This window comes from Phalangium opilio, unplaced genomic scaffold (genome assembly GCF_054372755.1).
Source record: "Phalangium opilio isolate 3A_F unplaced genomic scaffold, DU_Popi_V2 ptg000352l_1, whole genome shotgun sequence".
Lineage (NCBI taxonomy): Eukaryota > Metazoa > Arthropoda > Arachnida > Opiliones > Phalangiidae > Phalangium > Phalangium opilio.
Window position 1 is genome coordinate 5884916 of NW_028324228.1, and position 15058 is coordinate 5899973.

At 45.9% G+C, this 15058-nt stretch overlaps 1 non-coding gene across 1 annotated transcript; it reads left to right on the forward strand.

Annotated features, from left to right (window-relative positions):
• Positions 1–484: 484 nt before the first annotated feature.
• TRNAN-GUU (transfer RNA asparagine (anticodon GUU)) lies at positions 485–557 on the forward strand. Its single transcript has one exon. It is a non-coding gene; the product is annotated as a tRNA-Asn (tRNA).
• Positions 558–15058: the final 14501 nt, after the last annotated feature.

The following is a 15058-nucleotide window of genomic DNA, read 5'->3' on the forward strand; positions in this document are numbered from 1 at the left end:
TTCAGAGTTTTTTAAAAATACCTGACGAACATTTAATCTTTGGGCTTCTGTGGCGCAATGGTTAGCGCGTTCGGCTGTTAACCGAAAGGTTGGTGGTTCGAGCCCACCCGGGAGCGGTGTTGTGAGCTCTCACATGTAACGTAAAAAGCCAAAGTGTTTCCACAATACCCGACGACCATTTAATTTTTGGGCTTCCGTGGCGCAATGGTTAGCGCGTTCGGCTGTTAACCGAAAGGTTGGTGGTTCGAGCTCACCCGGGAGCGGTGTTGTGAGATCTCACATGTAACGTAAAAATCCAAAGTTTTTCCACAATACCTGACGAACATTTAATTTTTGGGCTTTCTTGGCGCAATGGTTAGCGCGTTCGGCTGTTAACCGAAAGGTTGGTGGTTCGAGCCCATCCGGGAGCGGTGTTGTGAGGTCTTATATGTAACGTAAAAAGCCAAAGTGTTTCCACAATACCCGACGACCATTTAATTTTTGGGCTTCCGTGGCGCAATGGTTAGCGCGTTCGGCTGTTAACCGAAAGGTTGGTGGTTCGAGCCCACCCGGGAGCGGTGTTGTGAGCTCTCACATGTAACGTAAAAAGCCAAAGTGTTTCCACAATACCCGACGACCATTTAATTTTTGGGCTTCCGTGGCGCAATGGTTAGCGCGTTCGGCTGTTAACCGAAAGGTTGGTGGCTCGAGCCCACCCGGGAGCGGTGTTGTGAGGTCTTAGATGTAACGTAAAATTCAGAGTTTTTTAAAAATAACTGACGAACATTTAATTTTTGGGCTTCCGTGGCGCAATGTTTAGAGCGTTCAGCTGTTATTCAAAAGGTTTGTGGTTCGAGCCCATCCGGGAGCGGTGTTGTGAAGTCTCAGATGTGACGTAAAAAGTTAAAGTTTTTCCACAATACCTGACGAACATTTAATTTTTGGGCTTCCGTGAAGCAATGGTTAGCGCGTTCGGCTGTTAACCGAAAGGTTGGTGGTTCGAGCCCACCCGGGAGCGGTGTTGTGAGGTCTTAGATGTAACGTAAAATTCAGAGTTTTTTAAAAATACCTGACGAACATTTAATCTTTGGGGTTCTGTGGCGCAATGGTTAGCGCGTTCGGCTGTTAACCGAAAGGTTGGTGGTTCGAGCCCACCCGGGAGCGGTGTTGTGAGCTCTCACATGTAACGTAAAAAGCCAAAGTGTTTCCACAATACCCGACGACCATTTAATTTTTGGGCTTCCGTGGCGCAATGGTTAGCGCGTTCGGCTGTTAACCGAAAGGTTGGTGGCTCGAGCCCACCCGGGAGCGGTGTTGTGAGGTCTTAGATGTAACGTAAAATTCAGAGTTTTTTAAAAATAACTGACGAACATTTAATTTTTGGGCTTCCGTGGCGCAATGTTTAGAGCGTTCAGCTGTTATTCAAAAGGTTTGTGGTTCGAGCCCATCCGAGAGCGGTGTTGTGAAGTCTCAGATGTGACGTAAAAAGTTAAAGTTTTTCCACAATACCTGACGAACATTTAATTTTTGGGCTTCCGTGAAGCAATGGTTAGCGCGTTCGGCTGTTAACCGAAAGGTTGGTGGTTCGAGCCCACCCGGGAGCGGTGTTGTGAGGTCTTAGATGTAACGTAAAATTCAGAGTTTTTTAAAAATAACTGACGAACATTTAATTTTTGGGCTTCCGTGGCGCAATGTTTAGAGCGTTCAGCTGTTATTCAAAAGGTTTGTGGTTCGAGCCCATCCGGGAGCGGTGTTGTGAAGTCTCAGATGTGACGTAAAAAGTCAAAGTTTTTCCACAATACCTGACGAACATTTAATCTTTGGGCTTCCGTTGCACAATGGTTAACGCCGTCGGCTGTTAACCGAAAGGTTGGTGGTTCGAGCCCATCCGGGAGCGGTGTTGTGAAGTCTCAGATGTGACGTAAAAAGTCAAAGTTTTTCCACAATACCTGACGAACATTTAATCTTTGGGCTTCCTTGAAGCAATGGTTATCGCGTTCGGCTGTCAACCGAAAGGTTGGTGGTTCGAGCTTACCCGGGAGCGGTGTTGTGAGGTCTTAGATGTAACGTAAAACTCAGAGTTTTTTAAAAATACCTGACGAACATTTAATCTTTGGGCTTCTGTGGCGCAATGGTTAGCGCGTTCGGCTGTTAACCGAAAGGTTGGTGGTTCGAGCCCACCCGGGAGCGGTGTTGTGAGCTCTCACATGTAACGTAAAAAGCCAAAGTGTTTCCACAATACCCGACGACCATTTAATTTTTTGGGCTTCCGTGGCGCAATGGTTAGCGCGTTCGGCTGTTAACCGAAAGGTTGGTGGTTCGAGCCCATCCGTGAGCGGTGTTGTGAGATCTCACATGTAACGTAAAAATCCAAAGTGTTTCCACAATACCCGACGACCATTTAATTTTTGGGCTTCCGTGGCGCAATGGTTAGCGCGTTCGGCTGTTAACCGAAAGGTTGGTGGCTCGAGCCCACCCGGGAGCGGTGTTGTGAGGTCTTAGATGTAACGTAAAATTCAGAGTTTTTTAAAAATAACTGACGAACATTTAATTTTTGGGCTTCCGTGGCGCAATGTTTAGAGCGTTCAGCTGTTATTCAAAAGGTTTGTGGTTCGAGCCCATCCGGGAGCGGTGTTGTGAAGTCTCAGATGTGACGTAAAAAGTTAAAGTTTTTCCACAATACCTGACGAACATTTAATTTTTGGGCTTCCGTGAAGCAATGGTTAGCGCGTTCGGCTGTTAACCGAAAGGTTGGTGGTTCGAGCCCACCCGGGAGCGGTGTTGTGAGGTCTTAGATGTAACGTAAAATTCAGAGTTTTTTAAAAATAACTGACGAACATTTAATTTTTGGTCTTCCGTGGCGCAATGGTTAGAGCGTTCAGCTGTTATTCAAAAGGTTTGTGGTTCGAGCCCATCCGGGAGCGGTGTTGTGAAGTCTCAGATGTGACGTAAAAAGTCAAAGTTTTTCCACAATACCTGACGAACATTTAATCTTTGGGCTTCTGTGGCGCAATGGTTAGCGCGTTCGGCTGTTAACCGAAAGGTTGGTGGTTCGAGCCCACCCGGGAGCGGTGTTGTGAGATCTCACATGTAACGTAAAAATCCAAAGTTTTCCCACAATACCTGACCGACATTTAATCTTTGGGCTTCCGTTGCGCAATGGTTAACGCCGTCGGCTGTTAACCGAAAGGTTGGTGGTTCGAGCCCATCCGGGAGCGGTGTTGTGAGGTCTTAGATGTAACGTAAAATTCAGAGTTTTTTAAAAATACCTGACGAACATTTAATCTTTGGGGTTCTGTGGCGCAATGGTTAGCGCGTTCGGCTGTTAACCGAAAGGTTGGTGGTTCGAGCCCACCCGGGAGCGGTGTTGTGAGCTCTCACATGTAACGTAAAAAGCCAAAGTGTTTCCACAATACCCGACGACCATTTAATTTTTGGGCTTCCGTGGCGCAATGGTTAGCGCGTTCGGCTGTTAACCGAAAGGTTGGTGGCTCGAGCCCACCCGGGAGCGGTGTTGTGAGGTCTTAGATGTAACGTAAAATTCAGAGTTTTTTAAAAATAACTGACGAACATTTAATTTTTGGGCTTCCGTGGCGCAATGTTTAGAGCGTTCAGCTGTTATTCAAAAGGTTTGTGGTTCGAGCCCATCCGAGAGCGGTGTTGTGAAGTCTCAGATGTGACGTAAAAAGTTAAAGTTTTTCCACAATACCTGACGAACATTTAATTTTTGGGCTTCCGTGAAGCAATGGTTAGCGCGTTCGGCTGTTAACCGAAAGGTTGGTGGTTCGAGCCCACCCGGGAGCGGTGTTGTGAGGTCTTAGATGTAACGTAAAATTCAGAGTTTTTTAAAAATAACTGACGAACATTTAATTTTTGGGCTTCCGTGGCGCAATGTTTAGAGCGTTCAGCTGTTATTCAAAAGGTTTGTGGTTCGAGCCCATCCGGGAGCGGTGTTGTGAAGTCTCAGATGTGACGTAAAAAGTCAAAGTTTTTCCACAATACCTGACGAACATTTAATCTTTGGGCTTCCGTTGCACAATGGTTAACGCCGTCGGCTGTTAACCGAAAGGTTGGTGGTTCGAGCCCATCCGGGAGCGGTGTTGTGAAGTCTCAGATGTGACGTAAAAAGTCAAAGTTTTTCCACAATACCTGACGAACATTTAATCTTTGGGCTTCCTTGAAGCAATGGTTATCGCGTTCGGCTGTCAACCGAAAGGTTGGTGGTTCGAGCTTACCCGGGAGCGGTGTTGTGAGGTCTTAGATGTAACGTAAAACTCAGAGTTTTTTAAAAATACCTGACGAACATTTAATCTTTGGGCTTCTGTGGCGCAATGGTTAGCGCGTTCGGCTGTTAACCGAAAGGTTGGTGGTTCGAGCCCACCCGGGAGCGGTGTTGTGAGCTCTCACATGTAACGTAAAAAGCCAAAGTGTTTCCACAATACCCGACGACCATTTAATTTTTTGGGCTTCCGTGGCGCAATGGTTAGCGCGTTCGGCTGTTAACCGAAAGGTTGGTGGTTCGAGCCCATCCGTGAGCGGTGTTGTGAGATCTCACATGTAACGTAAAAATCCAAAGTTTTTCCACAATACCTGACGAACATTTAATCTTTGGGTTTCCGTGGCGCAATGGTTAGCGCGTTCGGCTGTTAACCGTAAGGTTGGTGGTTCGAGCCCACCCGTGAGCGGTGTTGTGAGCTCTCACATGTAACGTAAAAATCGAAAGTTTTTCCACAATACCTGACGAACATTTAATCTTTGGGTTTCCGTGGCGCAATGGTTAGCGCGTTCGGCTGTTAACCGAAAGGTTGATGGTTCGAGCCCATCCGGGAGCGGTGTTGTGAGGTCTTAGATGTAACGTAAAATTCAGAGTTTTTTTTAAAAATAACTGACGAACATTTAATTTTTGGGCTTCAGTGGCGCAATGGTTAGAGCGTTCAGCTGTTATTCAAAAGGTTTGTGGTTCGAGCCCATCCGGGAGCGGTGTTGTGAAGTCTCAGATGTGACGTAAAAAGTCAAAGTTTTTCCACAATACCTGACGAACATTTAATCTTTGGGCTTCCGTTGCACAATGGTTAACGCCGTCGGCTGTTAACCGAAAGGTTGGTGGTTCGAGCCCATCCGGGAGCGGTGTTGTGAGGTCTTAGATGTAACGTAAAAATCCAACGTTTTCCCACAATACCTGACGAACATTTAATCTTTGGGCTTCTGTGGCGCAATGGTTAGCGCGTTCGGCTGTTAACCGAAAGGTTGGTGGTTCGAGCCCACCCGGGAGCGGTGTTGTGAGCTCTCACATGTAACGTAAAAAGCCAAATTGTTTCCACAATACCCGACGACCATTTAATTTTTGGGCTTCAGTGGCGCAATGGTTAGAGCGTTCAGCTGTTATTCAAAAGGTTTGTGGTTCGAGCCCATCCGGGAGCGGTGTTGTGAAGTCTCAGATGTGACGTAAAAAGTCAAAGTTTTTCCACAATACCTGACGAACATTTAATCTTTGGGCTTCTGTGGCGCAATGGTTAGCGCGTTCGGCTGTTAACCGAAAGGTTGGTGGTTCGAGCCCACCCGGGAGCGGTGTTGTGAGCTCTCACATGTAACGTAAAAATCGAAAGTTTTTCCACAATACCTGACGAACATTTAATCTTTGGGTTTCCGTGGCGCAATGGTTAGCGCGTTCGGCTGTTAACCGAAAGGTTGATGGTTCGAGCCCATCCGGGAGCGGTGTTGTGAGGTCTTAGATGTAACGTAAAATTCAGAGTTTTTTTTAAAAATAACTGACGAACATTTAATTTTTGGGCTTCAGTGGCGCAATGGTTAGAGCGTTCAGCTGTTATTCAAAAGGTTTGTGGTTCGAGCCCATCCGGGAGCGGTGTTGTGAAGTCTCAGATGTGACGTAAAAAGTCAAAGTTTTTCCACAATACCTGACGAACATTTAATCTTTGGGCTTCCGTTGCACAATGGTTAACGCCGTCGGCTGTTAACCGAAAGGTTGGTGGTTCGAGCCCATCCGGGAGCGGTGTTGTGAGGTCTTAGATGTAACGTAAAAATCCAACGTTTTCCCACAATACCTGACGAACATTTAATCTTTGGGCTTCTGTGGCGCAATGGTTAGCGCGTTTGGCTGTTAACCGAAAGGTTGGTGGTTCGAGCCCACCCGGGAGCGGTGTTGTGAGCTCTCACATGTAACGTAAAAAGCCAAATTGTTTCCACAATACCCGACGACCATTTAATTTTTGGGCTTCAGTGGCGCAATGGTTAGAGCGTTCAGCTGTTATTCAAAAGGTTTGTGGTTCGAGCCCATCCGGGAGCGGTGTTGTGAAGTCTCAGATGTGACGTAAAAAGTCAAAGTTTTTCCACAATACCTGACGAACATTTAATCTTTGGGCTTCTGTGGCGCAATGGTTAGCGCGTTCGGCTGTTAACCGAAAGGTTGGTGGTTCGAGCCCACCCGGGAGCGGTGTTGTGAGCTCTCACATGTAACGTAAAAAGCCAAATTGTTTCCACAATACCCGACGACAATTTAATTTTTGGGCTTCCGTGGCGCAATGGTTAGCGCGTTCGGCTGTTAACCGAAAGGTTGGTGGTTCGAGCCCATCCGTGAGCGGTGTTGTGAGGTCTAAGATGTGACGTAAAAAGTCAAAGTTTTTCCACAATACCTGACGAACATTTAATTTTTGGGCTTCCGTGAAGCAATGGTTAGCTCGTTCGGCTGTTAACCGAAAGGTTGGTGGTTCGAGCCCACCCGGGAGCGGTGTTGTGAGGTCTTAGATGTAACGTAAAATTCAGAGTTTTTTAAAAATAACTGACGAACATTTAATTTTTGGGCTTCCGTGGCGCAATGTTTAGAGCGTTCAGCTGTTATTCAAAAGGCTTGTGGTTCGAGCCCATCCGGGAGCGGTGTTGTGAAGTCTCAGATGTGACGTAAAAAGTCAAAGTTTTTTCACAATACCTGACGAACATTTAATCTTTGGGCTTCCGTTGCACAATGGTTAACGCCGTCGGCTGTTAACCGAAAGGTTGGTGGTTCGAGAACATCCGGGAGCGGTGTTGTGAGGTCTTAGATGTAACGTAAAATTCAGAGTTTTTTAAAAATAACTGACGAACATTTAATTTTTGGTCTTCCGTGGCGCAATGGTTAGAGCGTTCAGCTGTTATTCAAAAGGTTTGTGGTTCGAGCCCATCCGTGAGCGGTGTTGTGAGGTCTCAGATGTGACGTAAAAAGTCAAAGTTTTTCCACAATACCTGACGAACATTTAATTTTTGGGCTTCCGTGAAGCAATGGTTAGCGCGTTCGGCTGTTAACCGAAAGGTTGGTGGTTCGAGCCCACCCGGGAGCGGTGTTGTGAAATCTCACATGTAACGTAAAAATCCAAAGTTTTTCCACAATACCTGACGATCATTTAATCTTTGGGCTTCCGTTGCGCAATGGTTAACGCCGTCGGCTGTTAACCGAAAGGTTGGTGGTTCGAGCCCATCCGGGAGCTGTGTTGTGAGGTCTTAGATGTAACGTAAAATTCAGAGTGTTTTAAAAATAACTGACGAACATTTAATTTTTGGGCTTCCGTGGCGCAATGGTTAGAGCGTTCAGCTGTTATTCAAAAGGTTTGTGGTTCGAGCCCATCTGGGAGCGGTGTTGTGAAGTCTCAGATGTGACGTAAAAAGTCAAAGTTTTTCCACAATACCTGACGAACATTTAATCTTTGGGCTTCCCTTGCACAATGGTTAACGCCGTCGGCTGTTAACCGAAAGGTTGGTGGTTCGAGCCCATCCGTGAGCGGTGTTGTGAGGTCTCAGATGTGACGTAAAAAGTCAAAGTTTTTCCACAATACCTGACGAGCATTTAATTATTGGGCTTCCGCGAAGCAATGGTTAGCGCGTTCGGCTGTTAACCGAAAGGTTGGTGGTTCGAGCCCACCCGGGAGCGGTGTTGTGAGGTCTTAGATGTAACGTAAAATTCAGAGTTTTTTAAAAATAACTGACGAACATTTAATTTTTGGGCTTCCGTGGCGCAATGTTTAGAGCGTTCAGCTGTTATTCAAAAGGTTTGTGGTTCGAGCCCATCCGGGAGCGGTGTTGTGAAGTCTCAGATGTGACGTAAAAAGTCAAAGTTTTTCCACAATACCTGACGAACATTTAATCTTTGGGCTTCCGTTGCACAATGGTTAACGCCGTCGGCTGTTAACCGAAAGGTTGGTGGTTCGAGCCCATCCGGGAGCGGTGTTGTGAGGTCTTAGATGTAACGTAAAATTCAGAGTTTTTTAAAAATAACTGACGAACATTTAATTTTTGGTCTTCCGTGGCGCAATGGTTAGAGCGTTCAGCTGTTATTCAAAAGGTTTGTGGTTCGAGCCCATCCGTGAGCGGTGTTGTGAGGTCTCAGATGTGACGTAAAAAGTCAAAGTTTTTCCACAATACCTGACGAACATTTAATATTTGGGCTTCCGTGAAGCAATGGTTAGCGCGTCCGGCTGTTAACCGAAAGGTTGGTGGTTCGAGCCCACCCGGGAGCGGTGTTGTCAAATCTCACATGTAACGTAAAAATCCAAAGTTTTTCCACAATACCTGACGATCATTTAATCTTTGGGCTTCCGTTGCGCAATGGTTAACGCCGTCGGCTGTTAACCGAAAGGTTGGTGGTTCGAGCCCATCCGGGAGCTGTGTTGTGAGGTCTTAGATGTAACGTAAAATTCAGAGTGTTTTAAAAATAACTGACGAACATTTAATTTTTGGGCTTCCGTGGCGCAATGGTTAGAGCGTTCAGCTGTTATTCAAAAGGGTTGTGGTTCGAGCCCATCTGGGAGCGGTGTTGTGAAGTCTCAGATGTGACGTAAAAAGTCAAAGTTTTTCCACAATACCTGACGAACATTTAATCTTTGGGCTTCCCTTGCACAATGGTTAACGCCGTCGGCTGTTAACCGAAAGGTTGGTGGTTCGAGCCCATCCGTGAGCGGTGTTGTGAGGTCTCAGATGTGACGTAAAAAGTCAAAGTTTTTCCACAATACCTGACGAACATTTAATTATTGGGCTTCCGTGAAGCAATGGTTAGCGCGTTCGGCTGTTAACCGAAAGGTTGGTGGTTCGAGCCCACCCGGGAGCGGTGTTGTGAGGTCTTAGATGTAACGTAAAATTCAGAGTTTTTTAAAAATAACTGACGAACATTTAATTTTTGGGCTTCCGTGGCGCAATGTTTAGAGCGTTCAGCTGTTATTCAAAAAGTTTGTGGTTCGAGCCCATCCGTGAGCGGTGTTGTGAGGTCTCAGATGTGACGTAAAAAGTCAAAGTTTTTCCACAATACCTGACGAACATTTAATATTTGGGCTTCCGTGAAGCAATGGTTAGCGCGTCCGGCTGTTAACCGAAAGGTTGGTGGTTCGAGCCCACCCGGGAGCGGTGTTGTCAAATCTCACATGTAACGTAAAAATCCAAAGTTTTTCCACAATACCTGACGATCATTTAATCTTTGGGCTTCCGTTGCGCAATGGTTAACGCCGTCGGCTGTTAACCGAAAGGTTGGTGGTTCGAGCCCATCCGGGAGCTGTGTTGTGAGGTCTTAGATGTAACGTAAAATTCAGAGTGTTTTAAAAATAACTGACGAACATTTAATTTTTGGGCTTCCGTGGCGCAATGGTTAGAGCGTTCAGCTGTTATTCAAAAGGTTTGTGGTTCGAGCCCACCCGGGAGCGGTGTTGTGAAATCTCACATGTAACGTAAAAATCCAAAGTTTTACCACAATACCTGACGAACATTTAATCTTTGGGCTTCCGTTGCGCAATGGTTAACGCCGTCGGCTGTTAACCGAAAGGTTGGTGGTTCGAGCCCATCCGGGAGCGGTGTTGTGAGGTCTTATATGTAACGTAAAATTCAGAGTTTTTTAAAAATAACTGACGAACATTTAATTTTTGGTCTTCCGTGGCGCAATGGTTAGAGCGTTCAGCTGTTATTCAAAAGGTTTGTGGTTCGAGCCCATCCGTGAGCGGTGTTGTGAGGTCTCAGATGTGACGTAAAAAGTCAAAGTTTTTCCACAATACCTGACGAACATTTAATTTTTGGGCTTCCGTGAAGCAATGGTTAGCGCGTTCGGCTGTTAACCGAAAGGTTGGTGGTTCGAGCCCACCCGGGAGCGGTGTTGTGAAATCTCACATGTAACGTAAAAATCCAAAGTTTTTCCACAATACCTGACGATCATTTAATCTTTGGGCTTCCGTTGCGCAATAGTTAACGCCGTCGGCTGTTAACCGAAAGGTTGGTGGTTCGAGCCCATCCGGGAGCTGTGTTGTGAGGTCTTAGATGTAACGTAAAATTCAGAGTGTTTTAAAAATAACTGACGAAAATTTAATTTTTGGGCTTCCGTGGCGCAATGGTTAGAGCGTTCAGCTGTTATTCAAAAGGTTTGTGGTTCGAGCCCATCTGGGAGCGGTGTTGTGAAGTCTCAGATGTGACGTAAAAAGTCAAAGTTTTTCCACAATACCTGACGAACATTTAATCTTTGGGCTTCCCTTGCACAATGGTTAACGCCGTCGGCTGTTAACCGAAAGGGTGGTGGTTCGAGCCCATCCGGGAGCGTTGTTGTGAGGTCTTAGATGTAACGTAAAATTCAGAGTGTTTTAAAAATAACTGACGAACATTTAATTTTTGGTGTTCCGTGGCGCAATGGTTAGAGCGTTCAGCTGTTATTCAAAAGGTTTGTGGTTCGAGCCCATCCGGGAGCGGTGTTGTGAAGTCTCAGATGTGACGTAAAAAGTCAAAGTTTTTCCACAATACCTGACGAACATTTAATCTTTGGGCTTCCGTGGCGCAATGGTTAGCGCGTTCGGCTGTTAACCGAAAGGTAGGTGGTTCGAGCCCACCCAGGAGCGGTGTTGTGAGATCTCACATGTAACGTAAAAATCCAAAGTTTTTCCACAATACCTGACGAACATTTAATTTTTGGGCTTCCGTGAAGCAATGGTTAGCGCGTTCGGCTGTTAACCGAAAGGTTGGTGGTTCGAGCCCACCCGGGAGCGGTGTTGTGAAATCTCACATGTAACGTAAAAATCCAAAGTTTTTCCACAATACCTGACGATCATTTAATCTTTGGGCTTCCGTTGCGCAATAGTTAACGCCGTCGGCTGTTAACCGAAAGGTTGGTGGTTCGAGCCCATCCGGGAGCGGTGTTGTGAGGTCTTATATGTAACGTAAAATTCAGAGTTTTTTAAAAATAACTGACGAACATTTAATTTTTGGTCTTCCGTGGCGCAATGGTTAGAGCGTTCAGCTGTTATTCAAAAGGTTTGTGGTTCGAGCCCATCCGTGAGCGGTGTTGTGAGGTCTCAGATGTGACGTAAAAAGTCAAAGTTTTTCCACAATACCTGACGAACATTTAATTTTTGGGCTTCCGTGAAGCAATGGTTAGCGCGTTCGGCTGTTAACCGAAAGGTTGGTGGTTTGAGCCCACCCGGGAGCGGTGTTGTGAAATCTCACATGTAACGTAAAAATCCAAAGTTTTTCGACAATACCTGACGATCATTTAATCTTTGGGCTTCCGTTGCGCAATAGTTAACGCCGTCGGCTGTTAACCGAAAGGTTGGTGGATCGAGCCCATCCGGGAGCTGTGTTGTGTGGTCTTAGATGTAACGTAAAATTCAGAGTGTTTTAAAAATAACTGACGAACATTTAATTTTTGGGCTCCCGTGGCGCAATGGTTAGAGCGTTCAGCTGTTATTCAAAAGGTTTGTGGTTCGAGCCCATCTGGGAGCGGTGTTGTGAAGTCTCAGATGTGACGTAAAAAGTCAAAGTTTTTCCACAATACCTGACGAACATTTAATCTTTGGGCTTCCCTTGCACAATGGTTAACGCCGTCGGCTGTTAACCGAAAGGTTGGTGGTTCGAGCCCATCCGGGAGCGTTGTTGTGAGGTCTTAGATGTAACGTAAAATTCAGAGTTTTTTAAAAATAACTGACGAACATTTAATTTTTGGTCTTCCGTGGCGCAATGGTTAGAGCGTTCAGCTGTTATTCAAAAGGTTTGTGGTTCGAGCCCATCCGGGAGCAGTGTTGTGAAGTCTCAGATGTGACGTAAAAAGTCAAAGTTTTTCCACAATACCTGACGAACATTTAATCTTTGGGCTTCCGTGGCGCAATGGTTAGCGCGTTCGGCTGTTAACCGAAAGGTAGGTGGTTCGAGCCCACCCAGGAGCGGTGTTGTGAGATCTCACATGTAACGTAAAAATCCAAAGTTTTTCCACAATACCTGACGAACATTTAATCTTTGGGCTTCCGTTGCGCAATGGTTAACGCCGTCGGCTGTTAACCGAAAGGTTGGTGGTTCGAGCCCATCCGGGAGCGGTGTTGTGAGGTCTTAGATGTAACGTAAAATTCAGAGTTTTTTAAAAATAACTGACGAACATTTAATTTTTGGGCTTCCGTGGCGCAATGTTTAGAGCGTTCAGCTGTTATTCAAAAGGTTTGTGGTTCGAGCCCATCCGGGAGCGGTGTTGTGAAGTCTCAGATGTGACGTGAAAAGTCAAAGTTTTTCCACAATACCTGACGAACATTTAATCTTTGGGCTTCCGTTGCACAATGGTTAACGCCGTCGGCTGTTAGCCGAAAGGTTGGTGGTTCGAGCCCATCCGGGAGCGGTGTTGTGAGGTCTTAGATGTAACGTAAAATTCAGAGTTTTTTAAAAATAACTGAGGAACATTAAATTTTTGGTCTTCCGTGGCGCAATGGTTAGAGCGTTCAGCTGTTATTCAAAAGGTTTGTGGTTCGAGCCCATCCGGGAGCGGTGTTGTGAAGTCTCAGATGTGACGTAAAAAGTCAAAGTTTTTCCACAATAACTGACGAACATTTATTCTTTGGGCTTCCGTGGCGCAATGGTTAACGCGTTCGGCTGTTAACCGAAAGGTTGGTGGTTCGAGCCCACCCAGGAGCGGTGTTGTGAGATCTCACATGTAACGTAAAAATCCAAAGTTTTTCCACAATACCTGACGAACATTTAATCTTTGGGCTTCCGTTGCGCAATGGTTAACGCCGTCGGCTGTTAACCGAAAGGTTGGTGGTTCGAGCCCATCCGGGAGCGGTGTTGTGAGGTCTTAGATGTAACGTAAAATTCAGAGTTTTTTAAAAATAACTGACGAACATTTAATTTTTGGTCTTCCGTGGCGCAATGGTTAGAGCGTTCAGCTGTTATTCAAAAGGTTGGTGGTTCGAGCCCATCCGTGAGCGGTGTTGTGAGGTCTCAGATGTGACGTAAAAAGTCAAAGTTTTTCCACAATACCTGACGAACATTTAATTTTTGGGCTTCCGTGAAGCAATGGTTAGCGCGTTCGGCTGTTAACCGAAAGGTTGGTGGTTTGAGCCCACCCGGGAGCGGTGTTGTGAAATCTCACATGTAACGTAAAAATCCAAAGTTTTTCGACAATACCTGACGATCATTTAATCTTTGGGCTTCCGTTGCGCAATAGTTAACGCCGTCGGCTGTTAACCGAAAGGTTGGTGGATCGAGCCCATCCGGGAGCTGTGTTGTGTGGTCTTAGATGTAACGTAAAATTCAGAGTGTTTTAAAAATAACTGACGAACATTTAATTTTTGGGCTCCCGTGGCGCAATGGTTAGAGCGTTCAGCTGTTATTCAAAAGGTTTGTGGTTCGAGCCCATCTGGGAGCGGTGTTGTGAAGTCTCAGATGTGACGTAAAAAGTCAAAGTTTTTCCACAATACCTGACGAACATTTAATCTTTGGGCTTCCCTTGCACAATGGTTAACGCCGTCGGCTGTTAACCGAAAGGTTGGTGGTTCGAGCCCATCCGGGAGCGTTGTTGTGAGGTCTTAGATGTAACGTAAAATTCAGAGTTTTTTAAAAATAACTGACGAACATTTAATTTTTGGTCTTCCGTGGCGCAATGGTTAGAGCGTTCAGCTGTTATTCAAAAGGTTTGTGGTTCGAGCCCATCCGGGAGCAGTGTTGTGAAGTCTCAGATGTGACGTAAAAAGTCAAAGTTTTTCCACAATACCTGACGAACATTTAATCTTTGGGCTTCCGTGGCGCAATGGTTAGCGCGTTCGGCTGTTAACCGAAAGGTAGGTGGTTCGAGCCCACCCAGGAGCGGTGTTGTGAGATCTCACATGTAACGTAAAAATCCAAAGTTTTTCCACAATACCTGACGAACATTTAATCTTTGGGCTTCCGTTGCGCAATGGTTAACGCCGTCGGCTGTTAACCGAAAGGTTGGTGGTTCGAGCCCATCCGGGAGCGGTGTTGTGAGGTCTTAGATGTAACGTAAAATTCAGAGTTTTTTAAAAATAACTGACGAACATTTAATTTTTGGGCTTCCGTGGCGCAATGTTTAGAGCGTTCAGCTGTTATTCAAAAGGTTTGTGGTTCGAGCCCATCCGGGAGCGGTGTTGTGAAGTCTCAGATGTGACGTGAAAAGTCAAAGTTTTTCCACAATACCTGACGAACATTTAATCTTTGGGCTTCCGTTGCACAATGGTTAACGCCGTCGGCTGTTAGCCGAAAGGTTGGTGGTTCGAGCCCATCCGGGAGCGGTGTTGTGAGGTCTTAGATGTAACGTAAAATTCAGAGTTTTTTAAAAATAACTGAGGAACATTAAATTTTTGGTCTTCCGTGGCGCAATGGTTAGAGCGTTCAGCTGTTATTCAAAAGGTTTGTGGTTCGAGCCCATCCGGGAGCGGTGTTGTGAAGTCTCAGATGTGACGTAAAAAGTCAAAGTTTTTCCACAATAACTGACGAACATTTATTCTTTGGGCTTCCGTGGCGCAATGGTTAACGCGTTCGGCTGTTAACCGAAAGGTTGGTGGTTCGAGCCCACCCAGGAGCGGTGTTGTGAGATCTCACATGTAACGTAAAAATCCAAAGTTTTTCCACAATACCTGACGAACATTTAATCTTTGGGCTTCCGTTGCGCAATGGTTAACGCCGTCGGCTGTTAACCGAAAGGTTGGTGGTTCGAGCCCATCCGGGAGCGGTGTTGTGAGATCTCACATGTAACGTAAAAATCCAAAGTTTTTCCACAATACCTGACGAACATTTAATCTTTGGGCTTCCGTTGCGCAATGGTTAACGCCGTCGGCTGTTAACCGAAAGGTTG